This window comes from Aquila chrysaetos, chromosome 11 (assembly GCF_900496995.4).
Source record: "Aquila chrysaetos chrysaetos chromosome 11, bAquChr1.4, whole genome shotgun sequence".
Lineage (NCBI taxonomy): Eukaryota > Metazoa > Chordata > Aves > Accipitriformes > Accipitridae > Aquila > Aquila chrysaetos.
Genome location: NC_044014.1, coordinates 32,985,029 through 33,011,706, shown reverse-complemented (window position 1 = coordinate 33,011,706; position 26,678 = coordinate 32,985,029). Strand labels below are relative to the sequence as shown.

General features: G+C 40.3%; 1 long non-coding RNA gene across 5 annotated transcripts; it reads left to right on the top strand.

The window, feature by feature from the left end:
• The first annotated feature begins 5,687 nt into the window (after positions 1-5,687).
• LOC115348265 lies at positions 5,688-25,879 on the top strand. 5 transcript variants are annotated; one of them, XR_005933584.1, is made up of 11 exons: positions 5,688-5,868; positions 6,336-6,399; positions 8,385-8,485; positions 14,532-14,729; positions 14,820-14,846; positions 17,328-17,409; positions 17,592-17,650; positions 18,297-18,409; positions 19,278-20,777; positions 23,775-23,834; positions 24,986-25,879. It is a non-coding gene; the product is annotated as an uncharacterized LOC115348265 (long non-coding RNA). The 5 variants fall into 5 exon arrangements; XR_005933582.1 differs by lacking the exon at positions 17,592-17,650 and having other exon boundaries at positions 5,688-5,829; XR_005933580.1 differs by lacking the exon at positions 17,592-17,650.
• Positions 25,880-26,678: the final 799 nt, after the last annotated feature.

The following is a 26,678-nucleotide window of genomic DNA, read 5'->3' as shown; positions in this document are numbered from 1 at the left end:
AAAATTAGATCTAAAATGCAATTTTAAGTCCAGCAGACTCATTTGAAAAATGTAAATTCATTCAGCTTTTCATACTGGGGGTGAAGGGAAGAACTTTTCAAAACATGAACACTGTTGTTGCAGATACCTTAAACTCACTCAGTGCTTATAAAATTCCTTTGGATAATGACTTACAACATTCAAAACAAGGCCATAAGCAGCAATGGTGAAATTCATTACAAGGAGAGATGAGCTAGGAGACAACAGTGTGCGACTTCCTTTTGAAAGATACTACTGAATTGTCAAAATGGTCACACATGAGATTATTTAGAGCTGTTACTTTGTGCTGAGACTTGGCCTTTTTAACTGACCCGACGACTAGAAACTTTGAATTAAAGAGAGTGAAATGTTGATATGCTCTGTACTCTTTAATGGGCTCATCTGTAGAATGAAATTGTGAAGTAGCTGTGATTTGTATCAGAAAGGTTTTACCTTCCTATTAACAAATGCCCTGGGACTTTTCAGCTGTCAAAAGAGTCAAGCAAACATCAGTCAATCAAACACTTTGCCAATCAGCTGTGCAAAATTCACCACTAAAATACCTTGAATACTTGAGTGAATATGTACTGTCAGCTATTTTTGCTATTTGTATGTTTTGATTCTTCCATTTAATTTACTTCATTGTTCCTTGGAATTCCCTTTACCTTACTGTGAAAGCTGGCAGTACTAAGTAGCTTTATTAATCATTTCACTCTGGCTTTCCCAGTAGTTTAATCAGAAGTTTTCTAGAAAACAAGCACAGAGTGAAAGGTCCCTAATATATATGCTGCACTTACATATCCCTGTCAGAAACCCAAAACGTAGCAGGTAAAAGCAAAACCTGTGATTCCTTACGGAATGTAAGAGATCTATCTTGTTGAAACTCCAGGTCATATTTTTGAGATCTTTTGTACAAAATTCTAGTTTTCTCCTTGTGCAGTGAAGGAATTCAAGTGCTCATTTAAGACCAAATGACTGGCAGCCCTCCCTTCTCTTCCCTTGCTTTTGCCAACCTCCTGTAGGCCATCAAGTGCCTTGGCTGTTACATACTACAAGTGATACAAACAGTCAGGAGAAAAATTGCTTCTCATAAATCCCCTGATTTCTGCAACTGGAACTGAAGGGTACAATTTTGAAGGCTACAGGGGGCAGAGCAGGAACAGAAAACCCACTAAACACGAAGAACATCTGTTTGGATAGCTTATACTAAACAGCTGCAGAATATGTGTGACCTGAGAAAAGCTGCAGCAGCAGATCAGAGCTGTAGAAGCTCTCTCCAGTGCTGGAACCACTGTCAAATAACTGTGTGCAAAATAAGCTATACTGATATCTGATAACAGAGGTGTCCTCATAGGCACACATGTCTGTATATTTCTCTTACATACTTGCACGTAAGTATGACTCTATACTTACTGGATATCATTAGGTATTCTCGAGTTCAGCTGTATTCAGACATTATCTAGAGAGATGTGAAAATAACCATAACAATCCTAAACATGCACATTTACACAAAAATTCGTTTCCAGGAACTCACATACATTGAAATACAGTGATGACATATGCTGCCTGCCTTGAATAAAGGAGTTGTTCCAAACTCATCTGTTATAAGTGTTAATTACAAAATCCTTTTGAACATCTTAGATTCTATTTCCAAGACTCTGTGCTTTTGGATTTGGAACTTGGCAGGTGACATTTATGAGTTTTTGACTTGTGTTTGTTATATAAATGACAGACTTCAGCGGTGCAAACATGCAGAAATGCTTTTAATATGTGAATAGGCAAGTCGTGTCTGGGACATACACTGGTTTTCATGTGGCTTCAAGAATCTTCAAATTGTCATTCATATAATTGCTAGGCAAGGCTGCAGGCTCTCCAGGGTGTGGCAGCCACCATTTTACTGACTGGTTGGTTGCGGTTGTTCTCAGTTCTCTGCAGGGGTTTTGTGACAGAGCCAAAATATATGAGCAGTGGGGGAAAAAAAAAAGGTAGTAGAAACTGATATTGCAAGCAGGGATTTAAAAAAAAAAATTAAAAAAAATCTTAAGAACCTTCACATTCATCTCCACACTGGTTATGGATAATTTCTGAAAAAATTAAAAGAAAGCTCAGGAGAAACACAAAAATAACCCATCTCCAAAATCATGTTTGTTTTGTTAAACGTGTTTCATCATATGTTTCAGCTTCCTCATTTGTCATGCTGAGGAAGAAATGAAAGAGAGTGACCAGGACAGATGGGATATGGACTCAAATGCACATTCTATATGAGGGATAAGTCAGGTATTTTGCATTGTTGTTAGGGCAAGAAGGTTGTCTTAAACTTAGAGGGTCTTAGCACAGAGAGGAGTGTAGTAGCAAAAGCTGGAAAAATTCTTCAGTGATTTCAAAGTTTTTCTTACAGTTAATGTTAGGAACTGAATGGCAGTTGGGTTTGATTGTTCACGTAGCCTGAACAATCATGGTTTGGGCAGAAATGTCCCTTGTACAGCTTTCCTATTTCTAAACCACAATAATCCCACTGTGCAATGTCCTCAACTTTTCTAATGATGCACACACTCATGTGGGCACAAACACTCAGGTACACACACTTGACCAATGCATCAGATTTCATGACACCTCTAGCTGTCTAAATTCTGAGCCTGTACACAACTCTTCAAAGACAGCTCAGCTGCACAATGGAGATGAAGCATTTCTATGTGCTAAGACTGTCAGTCATGCCAGATTGCATTGTGGCTGTGAGATCTTTATAAAAATCAGTTTACAATTTGAATGAGAGTCCCAGAAAGGGAAAGCATTGTGCAGTTTTATTGTGTTTCCTAAATGCCAGGTTAGATTTAAATTCTGTGTAAAAAGTGTCCATGTGATTTTTATTGCCTCTGGTTTGCTCTAGAAAATGCACATGACCAATTCTGCAATCTGTTCTAATGGTCCAGTATTGATCTAGAAGTCCTCATTCACAAACCAAAGACATTCAGGCACAACCTTTACGGTCTGCTAACAATGCAGCCCCTCAAAGGGCAGGAATGAGTGTTGCAGAAGCAGAGCATGAAAATGTCATCTGCCATTTCTACAACATCCTGCAGCCATGGCTTCAGGATCCACCTATGAATCAAGCATTCAACTTCCAGATGTTCAGTCTCAGTTGGCTGCTGGGGACATTGCCTTTAAGCAATTAGGTGAGAAGTTTGGAGAATCAAGGTTTAATGTGTTCCTGGAAGCTTGCATACTGTTCTGCAAGGTATTTGTGGAATATTGCTATGAAAACGGAACAGCTTATTCAGTTCTTTGCCCTCTTTCCCGCTTTTGCCCAGATGATTGAATACTATTTTTTTTATATGTGCACTAAACTCATGTTCAACACTCACTTTACAGGTTTATGTCTCTTTTTTAATGCAATCATTACATTTTTTCCTAGTTCCTTTGTTCTTATCTTTCCACTTAAACTCTCTCCTATATCTTGTCCCTCAGTTCCTCTTCTCAAGTATCTCTTGAAGTGAAAAGTCTTTTGACTGCTTGGCATAGCAAATCAACATGTCTCCCTTTTCTGTTCTGAGACCTGCACCCAGAAAGACTTCCCTAGCTTGTCCTGGTGAGTCTGGAAAGTCTGTTCAGAGGTGGGTGAAGAGATAAAATGGTGCAATTTATTTACTTATCTGTAATGGATTTATAGTGGTCTTTACAAAGGGATCTGGTATCATTTTGTTTTGCATATACATTACCAGTGAGAGAACAGCTCCAACCATACAGAGACGACCTTCTTAGTCCCTGAGTCTGGGTTAAGGCGATTGCAAGCACACCTCATCCAGAACTGTCACACCTTTCTTAGCTTTAATTTTCCTTCCAGTAGCGGGTAGTGATCAATATCCTTTCACTGCATATGGTGTTCTTCTGAAGTTTAAATGCTAATGGTGCCATTTGGCAAGGTGAGCTGCATTAGATTATACAATATGACTGTAAATTGGAAATTGTTTAAGCTTTCAAATTTGTTTTATACCATTAGATTTTCTCATGATTCGTTTGTCATTCTAATTGGATTTTAACATGTACTTTGTGTTTCAAAACTTGAAATTATGAAGGATTGCATAACAAAGAACCTTTAGGAACAGGCAGCCCCCCAAGCTGTGTTTAATTTATAACAGATCAGTAAACGCGGAAGGTGAAGAGTCACAAAAATACTAAGTAACAAAGTGATGCTGCCTTAGAAATCCAATTATTAACTGCAATGAAGATAAGCAGAGTGATTATTTTGATTTATTTAAATCCTACTGCAGCATTGGAATAGCTTGGTTGAGCAGGATACTAAAGATGACTTTTACCCTTGCTCTTCCACCCTTTATCTAGGTCTTTCATCTACTCTTGGCTTACTTAACCTTGCACAGGATTACCCGGTGAGTTAATTGAAAACTGTTTCCGCTAGAAATAGAGCAGAACAATAACTAGTTGATTCCCCTTATGAGCAACAGCAGAAGGCCTGTAAGTCCATGTGAGAAGGGTCTTCTCATCCCTTCTTCGGCGCACTCAGGTGTGTTTTCTGACTGTAGAAGCCTGGATGATCATCTTAACATACGGCAAAGTAATGTAGAGAATCCCAGGCTCTGCATGGGCAGAGTTTACAGTAGGAGCCTGAGCTAGTTCCCAGCCATGGGCGGTATCTTCATGTACCCTGGCAGACTTTAGACTTCACAGTCTTTATGTCTCTTTTTTAATGCAATCATTACAATTGCATAATAATCATTAAAACTCAAAGTGGATTTTATTCTTTGCTTTGAGACATTAAAACACAAATTATATACATCACAGTAGCATTTCATGCTATGGTTTGAAAACAGATAATTGAATCATAAACTGCATCTTAGCCAGCTAGGAAATGGGCATGTTTTCACTAGTGTCCTGCTGTAATAGCATACTTTAGGGTAGTAAATAGTGTGGTTTGAGTTTGTTTTTACAGCTCAAGATGTTATGCCAGTGACCTCAAGACCATCCGTTCATTCTCTCCCATTCTTTTATTCTGAAGATTAGAAGTAAGATCTTAGATACCAATGTTCTGCGACATTTGAAAGTACAGTGGTGAAAAGAGCAAGAGACATAGCACTTGGTTGGGATAGGAAAAAATGCATATTTAGCATCATCACTAACTGGGATGTGTTGGTGTATAGCTGAGATGTAGACTAGTTCTGCAGTATTTCATTTCTTTCTTTGCTCTGTGACTCAGCTATCTTTTGGAAAGATGGAGAATAAAGTTTTCCTCCATCAGAAAAGAGCTGGAGGAGCTCAGCTTAGACAGTTGTAAAGAAGGCTATGACTGAGATAGGCGAAGTGTGCCAATAAGTCCTTTGTCCATTTTTTGATCCTTTTCATTTATCATCTCCTCTGTCCAGCATGCCCATCTTTGTGTGAAAACCTTTTCAGTGAAGAATCCAGAAAATGCCTGTACAGTAAAGTCAGAGGTACATCAATTTGCAAACATAAATAAAAAAAAATTTCCCCTTAATATCCATGACTTATTTTTACAACAAGGAATATTTAGAACTTCAAGCTTCAATACAAAAAAATTTACACAGGTGCTGCATATTTTTAGACCAGATGGGTTTTTTAGACAAGAGACAAGAACATATTGGATACAGCAAAACAAATCTACATTTTTTTAAGTTTCTTTTTTTTTGCAATGTGTTAGTTCTCATGAATACATCAACAGAGAGTTGTGCTTCTCTCTCTAAAACAAGCGCAAGACAGACAGCAGATGTGCTAATATCCCCACATTGCTCTGCCAAACCAGTGCACACCAAGCCATATGGATGGATTGGTATTTCCGAGGTACCAGCTTTCAGAGGTATCCAGGACTTTTCCTGTCAGGTAAAACATGACAGAAGAGCAACTGTTTATGGTGGTGATTTGAATAATTCCAGTATTTGCTCCCCAGGAGTTGAAATGTGACTGTCAAGCAGCTTTTAGTTAGCGGTAGCTCCTTACCTGGGCTAGTCTCAAATCACTAACTTCAAAGTGAAGTGTACTCTGCAGTAGGTGTTTGGAAGGAGCTGAGTTATTTAAAAACAACAGTCCTGGGTTATATTATTCACAATTTATATTATAATAATTTCGAGATGAAGAACCATCGTTGTGCAAGGTACCATATACACAGTATGAAAAATCACAGTCATCTTCCACTTTGAAAGATGGGTTTCTGACTGGATCACTCATTCTCAGGAGCTCAGGAGTTCTCAGGAACCTTAAAATGTTCCCCTGCATTCATCATGTTCCCTCCCTTATTCCCAGCTTAAAAAGACTTTATTATAGGAAGGAGCAATTTCTTTTTTTTCCAGGAGGACGTCAGGTCTGCTTTCCCTATTACTGTGGGTCCCTGATAAGACAGGCAATTTGTTACAGGTGTGTGTGATGAGGGATTTTTCCAAGAAAAATATAAACACAAACCAGGCCAGAACAATTTTTATCTTCATTTGCCTTGCAAATTGTCAGCTTCTCATCAGAGAATATGAAGAGCATCATCTAAAAAGAATTTAATTGAACAGATTTTTATGAGCATTCGATATATACCATGACTAAGACAAATTTCTTGAAATGTTTTGTTTTGTCAGAAACTCATTTTTTCCTGACAAATGGATTTCAGAGGAAATTGTCCAGAAGGCCCTGCTCATTGGTCTGTGTGACTGGAAAAAAATGAAAAGCCTGAACCAAGAGAAATAGAGACCCAAAAAATTTTCTCAAAGAAGTTAATGTCTGATGGCAGCTGGCAAGGGACATTAGCTAAGTCAGATATAGGAAGAAAACTTTGGAGTCCCTAAATCTATGGTTTTTTCCAAAGGAAGCTTACACAGGCACTTACTGCTCTACAATATTCATGTCTGCTTTTAGGCATTGCTGGTGTTCAGTATATCTGTACAGCTTGTTTTAACATCTCATTTCTAATTCTAACTGGAGTAGCCACATTTAGGAACTTAACTTTGACTTCTAAACAGCATAAATCATAGTCAGGAGTTAAGCTGGGTAATTCTTGACCTGTTGAGGCAATTCATTTAACCTGTTTAAATAGAAACCTTCTGCAAACTCTTTTGACCAATATTTGGCTCTGAAGTGAAAAAAGATATACCTTGAAATCGTGCATGGGCCTAAAGGGCTCTTAAAAGCATCTGGTTTTAAGTCCTTTCATCCTGCATATGTGCTGCCCACTTTATCCATCTGTTTTGCAATGGGATATCTGCCATTTGTTTCCATCATGGGAGACTGTTGCAGCAACGCTGTGCGGCTAATAACTAGACTCCAGTCTATTAACCTCTTTGATTAAATGAATCTAAAAGGAACTAGAGACACTCTTGATATATGCATGCATTTGATCATAGAGTTGGAGAATGCTCTTGATATCTGTTTGATCACATATGGGTTCTTTACACACTCTTAAAAAGCAAAAGCAGCAGCAGAGCTAACTCAAAGCAGAACCCCACAATGGCATAGACTTAATGAGATATTATTTTCTTATATAATTAGATCATCCCACTGTAACATCAGTCCTTTTATTTCCCCAAGAGAACTTGGGAAGTTTGTAATATAGATGGTTGTTCCCCATTGTCATGAAACACAGTTATTTACGAGGCATATACCTCTCTGATGAAGTGACATTTTTTTTGTATATGTATGGGATGAAGCATGCTTCTGCATATCACAGAAAGGGGTGAGTGTGTATGTGCCTGTGTGTGTAGGAGGCTCCCTTAGTCATGTTAAATTCATATTAGGTAGCACTTCAAGAAATGACTGGAAAGTAGAGCTGTTATTGATGTAAAAGGTCACAGACATTAATAGCCTGCAGAACAATTCCAGGGTACAGAATTATTCACAGCTGCCAAAACACACACAAAAAAGAAAAGAATAAAAAAAGAATGAGGGAAATAAAAGATTTGAAACAATGGTATCTCTCTGTTGTTATTGCTGTTACACTTCGGGTTTTTTTTAAAACACTCATATTGGAGGGGAACTGGGGGGGTAATTTTGAGCTGTTTTCTGCTTTCATCTTTTAAATGGCAACAGGAAATACGCATCATTTGACTCTGCTTTTATGGAGTTTTGTGTCCTGTTCATTTAGAATTTTTTGTGGAAATATGAACTGCAGTAAATATTGATAAAATGCATGCTCTTCTGACTGAAAATGGCTTTTAAAGGGAGTCCAGATCTTTTTTTCAAAGGCTCCAGACCAAGACAGAACAGGTGGAGGGTCAGAAAAGGGAAAGGCCTGAAGGGGAGAGAAGGAAAGCAGTGAAAAGGAAGGCAGGATGTCAAAAGTTCAGAGAAGAATATGGACTGTACTTTTGGATGGAAAATATTTTGTTGCTTAAATGAAATCGAATTCCTCTCTTTTTAAGGCTGGTGGTGTACTAGCTTGTGGCAGAGGCACAGAAGGGAAATGCTTAGCTCTTGAAAGCCATTACAAAAAAGGAATGAAAAGCACCAGCAATATCAAATGGTAAGGTTGTGTCTGTGTTGGTCTACCTCCCTTCTTCTCACCAAGACAGGCAGCCCCTCTCATTTTGCTTGCAATCCCTTGCAGGCAGCCGGGGGTTCCAAGCAGGGGACAGAGAATAACAAAATTGTCAGTGTTTATAGTCGTATATATAGCTGGTATGATTTGAGGTAGCCGATGATAACAACAATCCTCATCTGTATACACTAGCATTTATTATGCCAACAAAGTCACGGATCAATCACTTTCATCTCTGCTGCTGACAGATCAGGTGTAGACTTACAGCAAGGGAGGAACTGGGCAGATTAGAAACTGGGTCTGTTATTCTGATTATAAATCACTGTCTTTGATTTGCTGAGTAGAATAGGAACAGACATTTTCTCTTTTTTCTTCCTGACTGAAAACCAGAATTACTGTTTTATTTTTAGCCACCCTTTCCCTTCCTATCAGCATTCCCCTCCCCTTCAATACAGATATAGTTCTGTACTAGTTCTGTAATAATAGTTCTGTAGTAGTTCTGTCCTTTCCAACAGATATATTCAAAACTCCACCAGTCCACATGCTCTCACCCTGTAAAAGAAGAAAGCCCTGGTCCTTATCTGCATCCTTTCAATCTGACAGCTACAGTCCTTGCCTGTTTCTGTGTTTCATCCATTGTTCTTCCTACAAAGAAATCTTTGCAAGGATGGCTCAGGAGATTGCTAATGGTCCATAACATGTTTCCCTCCTGAATTTGCTTCCAACAGTGATTATTGTCTTGTGTCATTCTGGGGAAGTGAGTCCTCTTCATGTTCCTGGCAGATAAGTGTCTACAGAATAGGATTCATGGCATTCATTTAGTCTTAATCTTACCAAGGAAGCAAATAACTGAAGTGATACGCCTGGAAATCTAGTGATGGTGGTCTTGGAAATGTAATGAAGGTGGTGTTGGCCAGCAAGGGCTGAAGGGCAGTGGGTGATGTGATGCCACTGCCATTTTTATCTGTTTTCTGGAAAAAGAGAAAAGGAGTCAGTCTGTTAATCCATCAGTCTAGTATTAAGTTCACTTCAAAAAATGAAGGACATATTATTTGAAGCAATGATTTTCTTAAGTGAATGAAATGACAAGAGATGTTTGAGTGCAGGAAAGATATACAGAGATGGACAACTCCAACATTTTATATTTTAGCCATGCTTCTGGCAGGAGGAGGAAACATGTCATCTTCACTTGGGTGAAAGGCACATAGTCCTACTTTTCCAGCTGATATCTCTCCAAGGAGGGCTTAGAACAGGAACATATGGAGAAGAACTCCAAGCTGGTGTGACAATAAGTCAGTGTTTGGGTAAGGAGAGCTGGGCATCATGTGTGGTCATGCAAATGTACAAGAAAATAGATGGTGGTTACTGGAGGTACTGGGGACAGCTGTAGTGTATTATGTAGAACTGGAGCTGGTATTAGCAGTCTAATGCTTTGAGATATATATGGACCAAGTGCCACTTTCTGGAAGTATTTGAGGTTGGATAAAATTCAGTAGTTAATGGAAAACTATTGTATTTCTCTTGTAATTATTTTTTTTTTTTTTTTTTGTCTATCCCTACACTACAGCTGCAGTGTTTGAACTGTCTGTGAATTGGCAGAGAGTTTGGTGTGTTGTTAATAATCTCAGCAGATAAGGAAGCATGAATTAGCTTCTAACAGGGTCTTTCCAGATTTGGGCAGAGACTGAATGATCCAGTGTATGGATTCTTAATTGAGAACTTTTCCTGGGGACTTGCAATCAGATGCCTGTGAAAACAAAAACAAGCACCTCCCCCCCCCAACCCCCAAGCTAAAATAAACATTACTGCTAAGGACATAAAGAAAATACTTTGTAATAGTTTAGGCAGTGAGTCTCTAACCTATGCTTTTCATGAGGAGATATTCCTGCCATAAATATAGCCCTAGCAGTATACATTAGTTTATCCAAACTGTTGACATGCCACACAGGATCAAATAACTGTCACTCTGAATAAAAACGGAAAGGAAATGAAAATCCAGCCCAACAAATCCTTCTTCTTTTAAGGGAGAGAAAGAAAGAATCTTTATTTCTGCTACTGGCAGACAACTCACCCATCCTGCCCTTTCCTTTCTTCTGGTCACTGGTAATCAAAACAGCCAGGGAATCTGATACAGGCTTGATCGGGAATTAGATCACATGTAAATGTTGGCAGTGCAGGCTTTTATGGTAACAAAGGAATGCTATTGCTGAAAAGCAAAGGAGCTGTCTTTATTTTGCAAAGGTGCCATTACATGTGCTTGCCTTATATTGTATATCAGTTCATACCTTGTGAGGTAAAGAGATTAGCACACCATCTTCTACAGATGCCACGTATTGGGAGGAAAGAAAGGAGCAAGCTAATACCTTTCTGTGATCATGTATTTTTGTCAGGAAAATGCTGGAGTAAACCGCTAAGGCCAGATGATTTGTCTAATTCTGAGCAGCTAGAAGAAGCTTGGGCTTGAAAACTGAGACAAACAAGATTGATATGTTGTTCCTTTTGACAGCCTTTGGGGAAACCAAAAGTATGGAGAAGGAAAGGAGAATGGAGATGGAGATAGGGATTTTTTTTCCTATATACCTGTTGAAGAAGGTTGGAGAATTTGTTATTCTATTTAGCTCCTATTAAAGTGGCTGCTGTTTGCTTGAGCATTGATGTTTCAGAAAACTGTCTCTTCCTTGAATGATGTTGGTACCTATGGCAAAACTGATCTCCTGATAATAACACTGTTTGTCTTTGCCAGGTGATCCTTCCAGAAATAAGGCTGAAAAAGTACCCTAGTACCCTTGCTCATGTCTGTGACCATGGCCCTGGTTGTAGCTCTGTGTGTGTGTGTATGGGACATGCGGCGGGGTTGGGGTGGGGGGGTGGCAATCTCAGATGAAGATGGTTATCATCTAAGGAGCTGAGGCATATTCAGGGATCGTAGTTAACCCTAACATTTAACTTACGTAAACTAGGACAAGGAGAGTTCAACAAATCCTTTAAGATTTGTTCTCTGCATCAAGTCTCCACTAAGCTTGATGTGGGGTATGTGGATAAAGATACCGAGAATCAAGTAATAAATACCATCACTGGAGCAGTGGAGATTTCACCACTGCTGGCAATTAAATCTTGGCTGATTATTTATGCAAAATGTTATATAAATGTTACCCATAATTCAACAGCCTCTAAAAGTGTTCTAAAAACATCCTATAAAATGAAGCAAAATTAAGCCAATTTTGCAAACTTTCTTATTGCTGCCTCTGTTGTGTATCCGTTTTTTGTAGTAACTGAGAGCTGATTCCAGGGAACAGATCCTGTAGCAAATAGGCTGAGATATCCCTGCACAAATGTCAGTGATCCAAGTGCTGCACTTGGTGTTAATGTGAAGTGAATGTAGGCACAGGCATAGCAGAATGCAGCAGACGTTTCTTGGGGAGGCAGGAACGTCATGCATTTAAAATGGTTCTGCTTTAGCTATTGCACAAGCTATTTTTAACTTTTAACTTCGTATTTCTCTGTCATCATGTCAGAAATAATCTTGTAAGAGTCCTGGTGTCACCATGCCAAGCTCCAGACTCAGCATTCCCAAAATTCTGATGTGCTGTTTGCCCGATCTCAGAGTGGATAAAGAAGCCCTGAGGATGTGTAGGCACCACTCACCAGGAGCAATGGGGATTGCAGATGCTTTCCTGCAGCAGGATTTCCTCCTTAGCATTTAAACAAGGGCAAGCAAACTGGTGAGATTCAAATGTACAGTTAGCTGGACTGCAAACTTTGCTGGCAATGTTAGTACTTGAATTGCTCAGTTCAACAAGCAAAGTCAGATTCCTTAAAAAATCCTTCAGAAATTTCTGGTGGTTCACCTTGCTGGTCTCTTTCTTTGTCTCCTAATCTATGGAGGTTTGCAACATCTGATCTAGTTTTTGAAAATACATTTTAGCATTTAAGTGCCATAGGCTGTGCTTGAAATGGCCTTGGCTCATACTGAAGATTCACTTTGCTTGCAAAGAGAGTCCATTCTGCTGTAACTGAGTATAGCTGCACTTATCCCTTGGAAGGCATCAGTCATCCTGTACAAGAGGAATGTCACATGCTGCATGCCCACTGCTTTAATGTGTCCCCATATGTCTATATCTGAACAGCAACAGAAATACTACTGCTGACCTTTTCAAGCTAGAGTCCCACAAAGTTCACAGAAAGAAGGACCTGTATGTGACAGGAAAGGCTGTTACTTACTTTTGCATGCGTTTTAGCATCCTGTCTTTCCTTGTTTTGCAGAAACCACGAGTGTTAACAAAATTCGGAAAAGGCAGAGTCTGACTGATTACATTCACCCATCTCAAGTTCTGCTGCTGCCAGTTCTGGTCCACTCCTTTCTTTCCTGCTTTAGATTGTCATGCAAGTCTTTTGTGATAGTGTTTATGAAAGACATAAGGAGGGACAAGTCTTAGGTAATGTTTTTTACATTTAAGTTTCATTGAAGTTTCAGCTTACTTGATTTTGAAATTCATGCTAAAGACAATCTGATAAGAGACAAAGGCATCCATTGCTTACTGTCAGTATTTCATACTAGTGCAAATTATTGCAGGACAGGGTTTGAAACAGCTCACATCTCCCTGAAGTGTTGAAACTGTTTGATAGCTCCTCACCTCTGTGAAACCAATAGAGGGGGAATAATAACAATGTTTTTCTTTCTCCTCTGGCACTTTGATACAGTGTTTCTGTTTCTGGAACCAGGTAGTGCAACAGGCGGAGCCACTGGAAGACGTGGTACAAGTATTTTGAGAGCACTGGCCCTCCATGAGAAAGGCTTTGAGAAATAGCCTCATAGCTCTGTCTATAACATACCATCTGAGGCATTGCAGGGTTTGCAGAATATGAAGAGCATTTTGGTTTGCATGACAAACAGCCTCCTTTTGCAGCTACCATGCCCTGGCTTATTTTCAGGAGCTGCATAGCCAAAGGGCCCTGAGAGAGCACCCTGCAAGACGGCTAGCCAGTCAGTGGCTCTCTTGTTCATGCTCTTTTCTTCATGCACAAACCTGCGTGGCTTTGCTCATTCCTTACCCTGGCAGAGCTGGGAGCCAATGCACGGGTGCTTCAGTACGTCCCCCTCTGCCATGCAGAAGGCAGGGTTGGCAGATGGGAAACATCTTTTTGAGACTGTCTTCCTGTGCAGGCAATCTCTGAGAGGGGTGATCTCAGGGAGACTCTGAAGACAGTAAAAGGCAGAAAATCTTTCAGATGGTGCCATTTAATAATGAAAACACATTTCAGCTCCTCTTTTGCAGCCACATTGATGGGCTGCCTTTTTCACTTGAAAAAAAAATTTTTCAGAGAGGGAGAATTAACTGTTGGTTTTGAAAGAAGAGTTTTGCCACATCAGCTGTTACAAACTGACAGCACTATAGAGCTATTTACAGATCTGTAGCTCCAGACCAGGACCCTCAATGAAAGCTGATGAAGTAGATTTGTTACATGAATTTAAGTTACCTTATGTAAATACATTGTTTCTCTGGGAAATCTGGCTCCTTTTTTCTGTTCTCTAGCAGTTCATCCAAGCAAGACTTCTACACCTGAATTGTTTCTCCAGAGCAATGGAAATGGGGAAGGACGGGGATGTCCTTGATGCTCACATTGGCACTAGATGGGAAATGACTCTCTGATAAACTAAGGGTGAAGAAAATTTCTTTGGAGTGCTTTTGTCTTCAATAACATTCACAGATCCACTTTGGCTCTGCCTCTTTCCACATAAAGATACTCAGCTGCTGACACACTCTAGTTACACACCTCACAACCCTCCCTGAGCTCAATAAATATTTCTATGGTACATTTTGGAAATAGAACCGGTGAGAAGTTTCACTGATTTCCCTCTCTTTTTCCCCCTCCATCTCTGGTAGGGATGAGAGCAAGCCCATCTTCCAACTTTCAGTGCTTTAGTTTGATCACTAGACAGTGTCCAGCTGAAGTAGCTGCTGAAATGTGCCTCATTAAAAATCTGGATCCCTCCTGTTCTTGAAATGGACTCTCCTTGCTCCTTTCACAGAGGTCAGTTCTTCCTTATTGACAGACCTGGGGAAAGTTGTGCCACTGGCAGCAGTACACATCTGTTGGTGTGGACCATGACTGTGTAGGCATCCCTCCTGCTCTGCCACCAAGATGCTGCATGTCAGCATGAAGATAAGATGCTTCTGCTGAAACTGCTGGTCAGTGTGCAATGAGTGCTTCCTGCATTCGACACAGTGTATGTGTAAAGGCCATAGGATTTGCAGGTTGTGCATTTTGCATGTAAGGTTTTGGCCACAGGTATAGCTATAATGTCAATTTTTTTCAGGAAGAGACTTCTGTGACTGGGAAAGTGGTAAAAAGATTATCTTAAATGTCTAAGCATTGGGCAATTTACTAATAATGAGATACATTTGATACAGTGGCCCACAGCTTTGTCACACCCAAGGCTTGCTGTGAGTATTACAGTTCTTCCAATATATCAGTTCAGAATAACACATTTTTCTTCTTAAGCGTGTGGATATAGAGAATAAAGGCCTTTTGGCAATCCACTGTTATCAACTAAAGGAATGCCATGCTAGCCAGCAAAGAGCTACAGCAAACCACTTACTCCACCACTGAAACCTAGATAATGTGTTTCTCAACAGAGGAGTGTATCTTAGTAAACTCAATCTTTTGCGTGGCACAGAGCAACACTGATGAAGAAATCAGGATGCTTTATAGCCGTGTCTGTTTACACAGGTCAGAGGGTCTTTGTTCAATATGGCTAATTAAGTTGATTCTTGGAAATTTAGAGGCAACATGAAAAGTAAGCTGGGAGGAAATGTGATGACAAGAGTAACAATAATTGGCAAATTGTGCTACACATCACACCTTTCTTTTGGTTACTCTGGTGGGTTGACCCTGGCTGGGTGCCAGGTGCCCACCAAAGCCACTCTATCACTCCCCCTTCTTAGCTGGACAGGGGGGAGAAAATATAACAAAAGGCTCGTGGGTCAAGATAAGGACAGTTTAATAAAATGAAAGCAAAGGTCGCGCGCGAAAGCAAAGAAAAACAAATGATATTATTCTCTACTTCCCATCAGCAGGCGATGTCTGGCCACTTCCTGGGAAGCAGGGCTTCAGTACGCGTGGTGGTTGCTCCGGAAGACAAAAAATGCCTTCCCTTCCGCCTCCCTTTACTTAGCTTTTATATCTGAGCTGACGTCATATGGTATGGAATATCTGTTTGGTTAGTTTAGGTCAGCTGTCCTGGTTATGTCCCCTCCCAAGATCTTGCCCTGCACCAGCCTGCCATTGAGGGAGGGGGCAAAAATGTTGGAGAGACAGCCTTGATGCTGTGCCAGCGCTGCTCAGCAGTAGCCAAAACACTGGTGTGTTATCAACACCTCTCTAGCTACTAATGCAGAGCACAGTTCCATGAGGGCTGCTATGGGGACTATTAACTCCATCTCAGCCAGACTCAATACAGTTACCAAGGAATTGGTTTTGCAAAAAATGTTCACAGTGTTTGCCTGAAGTGTGTCTACAAAGGCCCAGTCCATTGGAGGGTTGCTGGAAGGGCAATTTGGATATTTTGTTGTTGCTAAAACCCTCCTGACTGAGTTTATGCTAGTATGTACCAGCCATTCACAAAGATAACTTCTGCCAGGAAGAAACATTTGCCACTAGGAGCACAAGGGAAAAATCAGTGAAAAACGTGATAAAGTTTGAATTGTAGAAAGACTGTCACAGAAAGATTTGTTTTGTCTATTCACATCAAAGATTTGTACCTGGCTTTGTATATAGTCCTGTTGATGTTTCAGGTATCTCAAATTTTCTTTTTTTAAAAATATGTATCTGTGGATACAATGGAGGTTTAGCTACTTGCAACAGAATAACTATAGGAGTAAACAGTTATGTGTGGCTGCCCTAGTACATTCTGTGAGAAAGATGAGAGGGCAGACTCCTGGTTGAGCGTGTATAATGCTCTTTGATAAATTACCTGAATTTGTGGGTAGCCAGCAATAAAAACTGGCAGATTTACATTCCTTTGAGCACTCAAGAAGTCACCAGGGAATATGTCCAGCTTAGAGCATTTCAAAATTCATGAGCCGGACCCAAAATCATTGAGGAGCTTGTGTAAAGTAATGGTTAGAAAAAAAAGTTGTGATGCTTTGCTTTCTGATACCTTTGTCGTGGTTTAACCCCAGCCAGCAACTAAGCACCACGCAGCCGCTCACTCACTGCCCCCCCCACACCCAGTGGGTTGGGGGAGAAGATCGGGAAAAGAAGTAAAACTCATGGGTTGAGATAAGAACGGTTTAACAGAATAGAAAAAGAAGACACTAATAATGATAATGATAACACTAATAAAATGACAGCAGTAATAATAAAAGGTTTGGAATACACAAGTGATGCAGAGTGCAATTGCTCACCACCTGCCGATCAACACCCAGCTAGTCCCCGAGCGGCGATCCCCTGCCCCCACTCCCCCCAGTTTCTATACTAGATGTGACATCACATGGTATGGAATACACCGTTGGCCAGTTTGGGTCAGCTGCCCTGGCTATGTCCCCTCCCAACTTCTTGTGCCCCTCCAGCTTTCTCGCTGGCTGGGCATGAGAAGCTGAAAAATCCTTGACTTTAGACTAAACACTACTTAACAACAACTGAAAACATCAGTGTTATCAACATTCTTCTCACACTGAACTCAAAACATAGCACTGTACCAGCTACTAGGAAGACAATCAACTCTATCCCAGCTGAAACCAGGACAACCTTAAACTGTATATAGCCACATTTTCTTCTTTTTTTATTTGGTGTTTTTTTTTTTTTGTTTTTTTTTTTTTTCCAGAGGAGCTGACCACCCGCAGTTTGTCATGAGGCCCACATCTCTTGCACTAACACCTGATTCCAGCTGCAGAGGATTTAAAAACGTGAGTGGTCATGGTGAAACTCATGAAAAAGTATTGCTATTTGTTCCTCTCCAAAAATTTGGGGAAGATATTATCTGCTGTTTTGAAGACATAAACCCCCAGTTTTAGCAGTGTGTCTTATTCTAGTCATTGAGACATTCATGTTTTTCACCTTTGCCTAAAGCTTGCTGTATAATCTTCAGCTCCCTTCTGACTACCAGCCAGTGGCAGGAGACGTCACTGTAGCATTTGACCTAGACAGGTGCAAATCTTTCTGTACTAATCTTATCACTGGCTTTTCAGCCGAAATTTCCCAGAAGATCTAAGTCCATAACCATCCTGACTGAAAAAATGAGATGGATTTCAGTTGTGCCCCGGTTTGCACTACATGAGCTGACTTTATACAATAATAAAGGAGACTGGATCAAAGGCAAAAACCCTGCTGGAAATCTTGTGGGCTGTCACCCTGTCTTTGGCGGCAGGATAGTGAAAGGCTTTACTTTAACTGGTGTGATAGGGCTTTGGGGCTGTTCCAGGAGCCTGCACATTTCAAAGCTATTTTGGTGTTACACTCCCTACTCCGCACTGGTCCCTGTGCGACAGCTTCGTGCGCTCACTCGCTGATTTCTCATCGACCTCCCTCGGTTTGAGAGCACGCCTGCCTGCCTCGGTGTTTCCCACACGCATTACCACGAACACACACTTGAGGGCCACAGATCTTAAGTTTAGCAGCTCCTGCCTTTATCAGATTTATTCACTTGGAGAGGGAGTGGGATTGCTCTCTGTCCCTTTGTAGCATTAATTTTCAAACACAAGGCAGGGTGGTCAATAATCTATTCTGCTGGCAGTTTTACTTCGTTTATTCCTGTTTCAGGTATTAGTTTCTTCAGCAATTTTATCACCTGCAGGTTTGATGTTATCTATTCAGTCTGGCATGACCATACATGCCTGTCCCTGATCCTAGGGTGGCACACCAGAGTCTCCACGTTGCCCTGAGCCACATTGTAGCTTGGCATTGGAGGTAAGGTTAAATAATTCTGAGACGCATGCAATTGGCCATCCCTGAACTAAGCAATCACCTATGATCCATCCCAAAGTGTTCAAAAAATACAGCTATTTGCATCTACCTGTACAGCTGCAATTAAGTTAAGGAGATGCAGAATGTAAAACAAGCAGGAGGGAAGTAGCCTACGCACTGTATGGCACTGCACTACAGGCAAAGTGGTGCAGGAGAAGGATCTGCTTTTCCTAAAATCCAATCACTGAGTAATTTGTACTTACTACAGGAACCAAGCACTGATGCTTTGATCATCAGTACACACTCTGGAGATAAGAAGCTCAGGTCAGCTTGCTACATGCCACATTGTGGCATGTTACTCATTTGCTGGAGGAACTGCGAGGTCAGGTTTTGAGGTGCTTATTCAGAAAGGTTACATAAAAAGTGTCTCCCTAGTAAGAACAGAGGTTTAGTTTTTGTTCTGTCACAAAAAGGAAAGTTGTCAAAGTAGAAGCACATGAAACTAATGAAAGTAAGGCCTTAGGGTCATGAGTTTAGCTGTTTTCCTGATTTAGACCAAACTCAGCAAAAGTTGCTAAAGCCAAACAGACCAAGAACAGTTCCTTTGCAACCACGTAAAACATAGGCTATGCCCGGCAGAGGAACTGCATGTAAATCTGTGTTACCAGCTCTGACCAAGGATGCTGTCTGTCCCTAGTGCTAGGTCTGTCATCTAACACTGTTTTAAACCATATAACATAATATAATGTTGTGCTGTTAAGAAGCAGCATACAGACAATGAAAGAAAAAAAATTGCTGCCATTCGCTATTAGAACAATCACACTTTTGTGGCAGATATTTTCTGTATTTCTGTTTCTCTCTTATTTTTCAGAGTATTTATGTACATGGAAGAGGACCTCTGTTTCCAGAGAGATCATCTGTTCCTACTGCTTATACCCTATTTGATGTCATGATCTTGGTTGCTGTGGAAATGATTAAGCTGTCATCAACAGGATTCAGATGGGGAATAAGCTCTGGGAGAAGATAATACAACATTCCTTCTTTTATGCAAATATGTGCAGTTAAGAATGGCAAACAAACAAGCAAAATATAGAGGCAAACACCCTTCCCTCTCCCAAATCACTATTCAGACTGAGCAGACTGTTTTAAATAAGCACATTTTTTTCCAGGGGGTGTCAGATGGTGTCTAGAAAATGTTATCCGCTGTTGTGGAAGTGGCAGAAGGGAGCTAGAGGTCAGTGAACATATCCTCATTCCTTTGGTTTGAACGGGTACAAATTCCAAAGTAGATGCCAAACTCCCTTTTGTCCTGTGCTTTGAGCAGGTCGTGGCAGGTGCAATATGTTGCAAAAGTAAGTAAGAGTAGCACAGTTTTTGTGGGTGCAAATGGATATGCAACATGCAGAGGACCAGAGAGCTATGGCCTCTGCACTTAAGTAGCTGCCCAGGGTTGTGTTAAGCACAGCAAGTCACAGTGGGAGGAGTAATGCTCCCAGACATTACATGAGGTTATGCTGACTCAGGAAAATGAAATACCTCCCAGAAGTACCTCTGGATTTAATTAAGAAGTGTTTAGAGTCAATGGCAATTCTCCAAAGGGAACTTGTGTTAACCACCAGCTGATTACACGTGGAATTGCATGGGGGATCTTTCAGTATTTGGTGAATATACATGGGAAGCAGGTCATCTAGGTTGTATATTTGTAGTTGTAATTAGAAAGACAAACTGTATGGGAAGAGAAAGTCAACAATGATCTTGATAATTAGTTTAATGCTGCTATGCACATATGCTGTGTTTTTTGGAGTCTGCAATACTGCTGTCTCAGTGGTGGGTGTAAATGCCTTATAGTAAGTTGAATCCAGTTACTATTACTTTCCAGAGTCTTGGCAGCGCTAATGTCTCTAACATAGTCTATATTCAGGAAACTGGGAAAATGCTCAAGTCAAAACAAACTAGGGTTGTTTTCTTATTAGAAAACTCTCATAAAAATGTGGGGGTTTTGCAGAATCTCCTGGTACTGTTGATCTGAAGCTCTAAGTAGTCAGCTCTTTACCTGCAGCTAAAATTATACACACAGCATAATGAGCAGTTGATATGTGACTAAGCTGCTCTCTTATTCAGACATTGATAGGATGTTATAACACATCAGGAAAGATTAAGGATGATAACAGGAAAATCCTTCTAGAAGTTTTTCATTACTACTGATGCTTCATGGAACATGTTGAAAGAGTTTTCACTCAAGAAATACGTGCTGCTTTTTTGTTCTTTCTGATGACAGCTTCTCAGAGAGGGCACAGCCTGGGCCATGTTTTGAATCAGGGACTTCATGATCTTTGGAGGATGCTGTAAACCTGCACAGAGCATTCATTTTGTATGTCATTTTTGTTACCTGGTTTCTGACGTCATTTGGTGCCATTATGGGGATGTTGGAGTCCCAGGTTTTAAATAGCCACCTACACCTTACTTTGTTCCCCCACTGAACACTCTTTTGAGGTGTCTCCACAGCAACTTTTTTAAGTGCCAGAATGTTGTATTGCAGGGTAGAAATAAGCACACGCACAAAGAAGAGCAGATGAAACTAAACATCACACTAGATTATTCCTTGCATTTCTAAACAACAGCACAAAACATTGTGTTACAGAATATTGTAACTTGTCCATCACCCCTCCTCACACACATTCACATGCAAACATGTACAAGAGCAGTGAAAGATAGCTGAACGCAAATATACAGGCTCAGGAGGGATCTCAATCCCCTAACCCAGTACAGCACCTTGGTTTCTGGTGTCAGCTCCTGAGTATTTTTCTCAGCAAAGCTCCTCTGTACGGCCGTGTAGAAGTGAAGTCTTACTCATTTGTATGAATATGCAGTTCATATACACACAACACAAACAGACGTAGTATTAGCCAGTTGCCAGGTGTGTCTGACTGCAGACATAAGAAATGTTGTCATTAAGTAGCAAGATAAAGCAAATTTTCCTCTTCTTTGCTTTTGACAGAGTCTGAAAATAGATTTAATTTTAGATTTAGTCAAAAGTGCAAGGCACTATCTGCCTTCATGTTTTACACTATACAATCTCTTCTCTTGCAAGTTTTATAGCTATGTAATTCCACTGACTTCAGGGGAATTCTTTCATATTTGCAGCAAGTATAAAAGAGGCAGCAAGGTCATTCGCAGTGACACCTGGAAAAGCCAAAAAAGTGTGAGGTGGGCTTCTCCTCAGGAACAAGTAATGTTTTTCCATTAGAAATATCACAGGGATTTCTTACACCGCCTCGTTGTTCTCATTGCCTTTTAAATGCCACACCACAGTTCTTGGTTTAGTAATGAGACATACAGCGCTTCCTCTGACATCCTGGAGAGCAAAGAGTTATCACTGGCATGCCAATTACGGTTAACAAGGAGAAGCCTGGTTTGTTGGCAAGGCTACAAAGTGCCTTATGTTTTAATGACAGTGGCTGTCAAACATTGCACGGATATGCCTCAGAATTAATATATTAGTAGTTAGCACAAGAGGTTCTTGTCCATGACGAGGAGATGCGGTTACAGAAATAATGCAAATATTGATAGCAATTAATCATGGCAATCTCAATGCAGTTTTCCCTTTCCCTTTTATCTTTTTTTCTGGAGGATTTTTTTTTCACAATGTCATTTCTTAAAAAGAGCAGTGGCTTCCATGGTAAGTTTTTGCACTTGGAAATTTTATCTTAATTGTCCTTTCATCCAGTGTTTTAGACCTTGGGGATATCAAGACTGCCTTATGTAATGCATGCTTCATGTGCTTTAGAAACTTTTTAGTAGATGAGTTCAGAAGAGCCTAAGTTCACAACTTGGCAGGGAGAAGGGTCACAACTATGTTGTCATCCAAGAGACTGAAGGACACATAGGTCAGTTTTGAAGTAACTTAAGTAAAGTGGGGTGCTTTGGGGGGCTGTAGACCTCTCATTTTCTCCTCCTACATCAATCCTAGCTAATGTAGGAGCAAGTTTGCTACAAGTGAGAGAAAAGCTCTGCTGCCACCTACTTCCATGGAGAGTCTATGGCCATTCCTCATTTAATCATGTCAACACCCTGCCAAATGCAAGAAGAAGTACTGTTTTTCACCTGTGAGAGAGCTGCGCCTGAACAAATACTCATCTTATCGCAGAGGCTGCATGTTCCCAAGGAGAAAAAATTAGCAGTGTCAAATGCTCTGCACCTATTACTCGCTAAGTCCCCAGGCCTGCATATGCATGTTTCTGGTCAGCTGACAGATTTTCAGTGCCTCAGCATCCCTGTTCAGAACAATGAGCATGCTTCATATGGCAGGATTACCCACTACCAATAAGTCTAGTACATCAGCTGCCTGCTTTTTGCATCATAGGAGAGGCTTGATGGATTGCCTTTAATTCATACAGTAAACATATCCCATAAAAATCAGTCTTCTGAATCTAATGTTTTCATAGTAGATTGCTTTCCTCGCATCTCAACATACTTACCTCCTAGTAAAGGGTTTAGTCCTCCTTGGAGGACTCCCTGTTATTTGGCATCTTCTTAGCATGATTAGAAAGACAGATCTTAAAGGGAGAGTCTACTCTGTACTGGAGCTGTTTTGTCAGATGTTATTCCTGAAATGGGAGGCTTAATCAGGTATCTGTTCTGAGAATCAGTTCAAAGAGATAAAGGGCTTAACCCTTTTCACTTTCTGCAGTCTTGTATTTCTTGTGCATTCTCTTCCACGTGGGTTTGTTCCCATTACCTTGCACCAGAGGCAGAGCCTAGCAGCAAATGCACGAGAGAGGTCATGTCCCAACTCTGGCAGAGCCCTGTGGGCAAGCAGCTGGCAGAGCTCCACTGTTTCTCTCTTTTTCTCTCTCTTCCCCTCCCTTGCAGGAAAAATACCCGTTGGAATCCATGTCTGGCAGAGAGTTGGTGTTACCCCTAGACTACCAAGACATAGGACAAGGGAGATGAATTGCTAAAATACAGCCTGAAGGCAGATAGGGGCTTTGACAAGCTGTAAAATTGTTCAACATCTTGGTTGGGGCTGAGAGACCTTTAGCAACACAGCACTGGGGACTGACAGAACGCAGGAAATGCTGCTGTGTGTCACCTTATTTTTACCATTCTTGCCAGGTAAGGAAAGAAATGTCTTGAGTGAAGGACTGGGAACCTTAGTGGTGTACAAGGCAAGCAGAGACATCTAAGAACACAGTCCTTTCTGCTGGACTCAGAGATCAATGATCATCCTCCAGAATTGTTAGGCAGGTCCTACTACTCAAGGCTTTGAAAGTATTCTTTTTTGCTTGTTTGTTTGTTTGTTTTTTTCATTTGAAGAGAATCTTAAAAGACATAATATTTATCACTCTGTCTCTATCTCCATTTTAAGCCACAGCAGAGATGGGTCAATTACATCAATACCCCTCAAAGTGTGGAGTTTACAAGATAGGTAAAGAATTATACAAGGATTTTTTAATCAGAACAAAGTAAATTCCCTCCCTTCAATTTCTTCATTCAAGCAACTTTTTCTCTTTCCTGGGTGACTCAGGTTTACTCTGTGCTGACATAACATTTATCTGGATTTCATGTCCATAGGGTTACCTTGCTGTTCTGTAAGTATAAGTATGTCTTGCAAGGGAAAATTTATCCTGAGATTTAACATTTTGAAGACTGAATCATCAAACCATAGCTTCCCTGTGTTCAGTGTAGCATCCTAGCCCCATCAGTGTTATAAATGCTTCATTCCAGGCAGAAGCTCAAACAGAAAATAAATTATTGAGACTGAAAGTCAAAGAAGAGTAAGTTTCAAGAGTTGCGAGAATTTGATTACTTGTTGATGCCTTTATAGAGGCAGCGTTCTGGGGGACAGAGTTTTCATGTAAATACTCTCTCCTTCAGAGTGCCGGAGGCTTCAATAGCCCACCTTCAATAACCCAAGTAAAAGTCAATACATTTGGTTTCTGTTTTTCTGGTTTCTGTAGGTAGTAAGGAAAAGTAAATAGAAAGACTGATACAAAAGAGAAATGAGAGAAAAATCACAGAGGATCTCAGCACAAGGAAAATTTCTGAATTTTGAAATGAAGCTCCAGATGCATGTTTGTTGATTGAGTGGTGAATATCTCAAGAGAGCCAGGAATTCATTGATTATGTGCAGATCCAGAAAGCTCTTTGAAGTTAAAAAGAAAAAAAAAAAAAAGAAAAAAGAGAGATCAAAAAATACCTTTCCCTTACAATCCTTTTCCAGGCTATTTCCACCTGTAGTTTGTATCCTTCATTTTAGGCTGCCTTTCCACAGCTGAAAATGCTGAGGTGAAAATCAAGAGATTGCTTAGCAAACACCTTGCACCAGGTTCAGCTAAGGTCAGTGGATTTGGTGTTCTTATGATCTGTTTTGTTGTCAACATCTGAATCTGATGCTGAATTTTTTGGCTATTAGTAATCTACAAAAATCTGCTGCATAAGCAGTGGGAAGGGGGGTGTATGGGTATGCAGGCTGGCGAATATACATTACAGTTTTATTCTGCTAAGGAGGTATTCATGTGGCTGAGATGAAACAGCTCGTAACCAGCTCCCCGCTGATTCCACACTCCTATTCCCCAGGTGCCTGCAGGATGCAATGGGATTCTGAAGTCCAACGGAACAATTGTGGTGCCTTCTCTCTTTTCACCTCATTGATGCTGCTACTTTCAAAGTTTCATCAGGCACCAGAGAGATCCCTGATGAGCAGGGTAAAGCAGAGAAACTCCAGAGGTCCTTAATGAAATCGTTCAGATCTGTATGCTGTGCCCGAGTTCATTCTGGATTTGGCTTCCCTGTCTGAATCCCCTACGCACGCTCATAGTTTCCTCTGGTGCATTCACCTTCAGATGACTGTCTTGATGCAAGTAAAAGAACCATATATAACTTGTCGAGGAATGTAATAGAGCAGAACATGAGCATTGTCTGCAGCATGTTTAGCTTTAACACACTGTGCTGAGCCTTTGTAGGTTAATATACAGATAATGTTGTCAGTCAAGTTTGGTGCATTTTCTTTAACTGTGTGAAGTCAACACTGAGATTAGGTGGTACTACAAAGCCTCAAAAACCAGGCTGCGATTTTTGCAAGGAGACTTATGCATCTAACTCATATTGAATTTTAGTTGGCTACAGGGACCTAAGTTCCTTAACATTCTTGGTCTTAAAGAATTACCCTTCATCTTCTTTGTGTTTTACTCCAGGTAGAATGGATACAGGCTTCTTACAAAGAAAATGTTATTTTTAATTTTAAGCAAATCAAAACCTAAGACATGAATAAAGCTATTTCGAAAGGGTTTGAAAAATTATTCAGAAATGCTGTTAGGATAAATTCCTTATGTACTGGAGAGAAGTTGCAATGTTTTGTGCTATTTTAGTGACTTTTCCTTGAAAATTGCCTACTTGTATCTTTTTGTTTTAAATAATTTCTAGGATTCAGATTGGTTAATGCACCATTAAAGGAATTTATTTGGACAGAAATCAGTAAATGTATTTTTTATTTCTTTGGAGTCATTTGGGCATGTACTTGATTTAAATGGATTGTTTACCTAGTTACTGATTTTCATTGGTGTGGGGAAAACTTTTATCAGCTTTGGTACCTTATTCCCAACAAGATGATTTTGAATGTCAGAGGAGTTTTCCAGTTGTTTACCTTTCACTATTGTTGAGACCCATTCCTTTTCTTACGTACTTGTTTGCTAGACAATGTAGATGGTAAATATCACCTTTACAGTGAGCCTAAATGTATGGTATGTTGAAATCTGCTTCACACATTTTTAATTTGTGAATGACTGCAAAAAATGCTAGGAAGTGCTCCCCCCTGAGTCATATACACGGGTGTCCATCTGGAAAGTAATCTGGGGGCTTGCCATTACATTTCAGTTATTTTCAGTCTTAGTCAAGACCTCAGTTATGATTTATCCCAGTTAGATGGGTATGTTAAGGATGCATCAGTGGAAGGAAGCAGACAAACCATAGTAAATTCAGGATTTCATGTGCCCATTCAACTGAACCTGAGGTTTAGCTGGTTGTAAATGAAAGCAGCTGTTCTAACACTGCACATGGTGATGAAGAGATTTTTCTCTAGAAGCAGACTTCTACATATTTTCAACTCTGCCTGATGGATGAGCAGAGATAAGTCACAGGTGTCTCTCTAGGACACAGTTTATGCAGGCAAAATCTGAGACAATAATGCTGTCCTCCTCCAGAAGGCAATTCAAGAAAAAAAAACCCCAAACCCCAAGAAACCAAACCAAAGCCTTATAATAAGCAAGTATTA